The sequence below is a fragment of the Cyclopterus lumpus genome, chromosome 12, assembly GCF_009769545.1.
Source record: "Cyclopterus lumpus isolate fCycLum1 chromosome 12, fCycLum1.pri, whole genome shotgun sequence".
NCBI classification, from domain to species: domain Eukaryota; kingdom Metazoa; phylum Chordata; class Actinopteri; order Perciformes; family Cyclopteridae; genus Cyclopterus; species Cyclopterus lumpus.
Window position 1 is genome coordinate 18,085,631 of NC_046977.1, and position 3,969 is coordinate 18,089,599.

The window sequence follows — 3,969 nt, forward strand, 5'->3', positions numbered from 1 at the left end:
GAGCCGTTAGTGTCGTAAGTCATGTTAGTGTCAGTAGTCACGATAGCTGTTGTGTCCTTAGTCCTGTTGGGTCTTTAGTCACAACAGTTGTTAGTGTCCTTCGTCCCGTTGTGTCCTTAGTCCTGTTGGGTCTTTAGTCACAACAGTTGTTAGTGTCCTTCGTCCCGTTGTGTCCTTAGTCCTGTTGGGTCTTTAGTCACAACAGTTGTTAGTGTCCTTCGTCCCGTTGTGTCCTTAGTCCTGTTGGGTCTTTAGTCACAACAGTTGTTAGTGTCCTTCGTCCCGTTGTGTCCTTAGTCTCGTTAGTGATGAGAGCCGTTTGTTGTTCTCAGTCTGTGCGCCTGTCTGTACTTGTGTTTATGTGGACTAGTATTTTATTTTTAAACAGTTTCCCATCACGGCTTCTCAGTTGGATCTGTGTATCAAACCATCTGGCGTGTCAGGTTAATACCAGCATGCATTTCCCATCAACCAGAGGCGATTGCAGAGGGGGACACATAGGACTTTTTTCCACTGTACCGCTCTTAGTAAATGTTGATATTTTGTCTCTTGAGTCGTTAATAACATAAGTCATTAGTGGTGTTTGCCACGTGAGCCGTTAGTGTCGTAAGTCATGTTAGTGTCAGTAGTCACGATAGCTGTTGTGTCCTTAGTCCTGTTGGGTCTTTAGTCACAACAGTTGTTAGTGTCCTTCGTCCCGTTGTGTCCTTAGTCCTGTTGGGTCTTTAGTCACAACAGTTGTTAGTGTCCTTCGTCCCGTTGTGTCCTTAGTCCTGTTGGGTCTTTAGTCACAACAGTTGTTAGTGTCCTTCGTCCCGTTGTGTCCTTAGTCCTGTTGGGTCTTTAGTCACAACAGTTGTTAGTGTCCTTCGTCCCGTTGTGTCCTTAGTCCTGTTGGGTCTTTAGTCACAACAGTTGTTAGTGTCCTTCGTCCCGTTGTGTCCTTAGTCCTGTTGGGTCTTTAGTCACAACAGTTGTTAGTGTCATTCGTCCCGTTGTGTCCTTAGTCCTGTTGGGTCTTTAGTCACAACAGTTGTTAGTGTCATTCGTCCCGTTGTGTCCTTAGTCCTGTTGGGTCTTTAGTCACAACAGTTGTTAGTGTCCTTCGTCCCGTTGTGTCCTTAGTCCTGTTGGGTCTTTAGTCACAACAGTTGTTAGTGTCATTCGTCACGTTGTGTCCTTAGTCCTGTTGGGTCTTTAGTCACAACAGTTGTTAGTGTCATTCGTCCCGTTGTGTCCTTAGTCCTGTTGGGTCTTTAGTCACAACAGTTGTTAGTGTCCTTCGTCACGTTGTGTCCTTAGTCCTGTTGGGTCTTTAGTCACAACAGTTGTTAGTGTCCTTCGTCCCGTTGTGTCCTTAGTCCTGTTGGGTCTTTAGTCACAACAGTTGTTAGTGTCCTTCGTCCCGTTGTGTCCTTAGTCCTGTTGGGTCTTTAGTCACAACAGTTGTTAGTGTCCTTCGTCCCGTTGTGTCCTTAGTCCTGTTGGGTCTTTAGTCACAACAGTTGTTAGTGTCCTTCGTCCCGTTGTGTCCTTAGTCCTGTTGGGTCTTTAGTCACAACAGTTGTTAGTGTCATTCGTCCCGTTGTGTCCTTAGTCCTGTTGGGTCTTTAGTCACAACAGTTGTTAGTGTCCTTCGTCCCGTTGTGTCCTTAGTCCTGTTGGGTCTTTAGTCACAACAGTTGTTAGTGTCATTCGTCACGTTGTGTCCTTAGTCCTGTTGGGTCTTTAGTCACAACAGTTGTTAGTGTCCTTCGTCCCGTTGTGTCCTTAGTCCTGTTGGGTCTTTAGTCACAACAGTTGTTAGTGTCCTTCGTCCCGTTGTGTCCTTAGTCCTGTTGGGTCTTTAGTCACAACAGTTGTTAGTGTCCTTCGTCCCGTTGTGTCCTTAGTCCTGTTGGGTCTTTAGTCACAACAGTTGTTAGTGTCCTTCGTCCCGTTGTGTCCTTAGTCCTGTTGGGTCTTTAGTCACAACAGTTGTTAGTGTCCTTCGTCCCGTTGTGTCCTTAGTCCTGTTGGGTCTTTAGTCACAACAGTTGTTAGTGTCCTTCGTCCCGTTGTGTCCTTAGTCCTGTTGGGTCTTTAGTCACAACAGTTGTTAGTGTCATTCGTCCCGTTGTGTCCTTAGTCCTGTTGGGTCTTTAGTCACAACAGTTGTTAGTGTCCTTCGTCCCGTTGTGTCCTTAGTCCTGTTGGGTCTTTAGTCACAACAGTTGTTAGTGTCATTCGTCACGTTGTGTCCTTAGTCCTGTTGGGTCTTTAGTCACAACAGTTGTTAGTGTCCTTCGTCCCGTTGTGTCCTTAGTCCTGTTGGGTCTTTAGTCACAACAGTTGTTAGTGTCATTCGTCCCGTTGTGTCCTTAGTCCTGTTGGGTCTTTAGTCACAACAGTTGTTAGTGTCCTTCGTCCCGTTGTGTCCTTAGTCCTGTTGGGTCTTTAGTCACAACAGTTGTTAGTGTCATTCGTCACGTTGTGTCCTTAGTCCTGTTGGGTCTTTAGTCACAACAGTTGTTAGTGTCCTTCGTCCCGTTGTGTCCTTAGTCCTGTTGGGTCTTTAGTCACAACAGTTGTTAGTGTCCTTCGTCCCGTTGTGTCCTTAGTCCTGTTGGGTCTTTAGTCACAACAGTTGTTAGTGTCCTTCGTCCCGTTGTGTCCTTAGTCCTGTTGGGTCTTTAGTCACAACAGTTGTTAGTGTCCTTCGTCCCGTTGTGTCCTTAGTCCTGTTGGGTCTTTAGTCACAACAGTTGTTAGTGTCCTTCGTCCCGTTGTGTCCTTAGTCCTGTTGGGTCTTTAGTCACAACAGTTGTTAGTGTCCTTCGTCCCGTTGTGTCCTTAGTCCTGTTGGGTCTTTAGTCACAACAGTTGTTAGTGTCCTTCGTCCCGTTGTGTCCTTAGTCCTGTTGGGTCTTTAGTCACAACAGTTGTTAGTGTCCTTCGTCCCGTTGTGTCCTTAGTCCTGTTGGGTCTTTAGTCACAACAGTTGTTAGTGTCCTTCGTCCTGTTGGGTCTTTAGTCACAACAGTTGTTAGTGTCATTCGTCCCGTTGTGTCCTTAGTCCTGTTGGGTCTTTAGTCACAACAGTTGTTAGTGTCCTTCGTCCCGTTGTGTCCTTAGTCTCGTTAGTGATGAGAGCCGTTTGTTGTTCTCAGTCTGTGCGCCTGTCTGTACTTGTGTTTATGTGGACTAGTATTTTATTTTTAAACAGTTTCCCATCACGGCTTCTCAGTTGGATCTGTGTATCAAACCATCTGGCGTGTCAGGTTAATACCAGCATGCATTTCCCATCAACCAGAGGCGATTGCAGAGGGTACAAGTCGGGCTCATAACTGTCAAGTTTTGATATTTTCAGAGGGGAGAACCATTTCGATTTCAAATATAGGTTGATGATTTATCATGTTCAAAGATGTAAAGACCCATCATAGTTGGGTAATTTATCAGTTAACACGTTATATAATAACTTGTGTAATATAACCTGTGCATATATGATACAATATATATGGATATTATTAACAAAATACATATTATATATTGTAAATAGACATTACATTTAAGATTAGATGTGTATCTCAACACTGCTTGTACCTCTGAAGAGCTTGTTAAGTGGACCTTTGAGCTGAGATTATTAAATGTTAGGTTTACAAGAGTTCTCTAGTGATTTAGTAAGGAACACCTATATAACTCATAGGTGGACTTGAGTTCAATGGCAGCACAACCAAAGATGTTGTTTTTATGATTTTATTTATTGAAATCCTGGTTCAATTTCTACATTCTTTAAATCTACAATCAGTGTGTTAAACAGATATTTTAATATGGTTATTTCCTTTACGAGTGTATCCATAAATACACTTTACAACCTGTGGCCCTGCCTCCTGCCATGGCCCTGCTGAAACGAAGGTAGTTCTTAATATTGCCCCAATCACTTTAAAATAAAATCAGAGGCATGAGTCACCACAATAAACACTTGTTTCA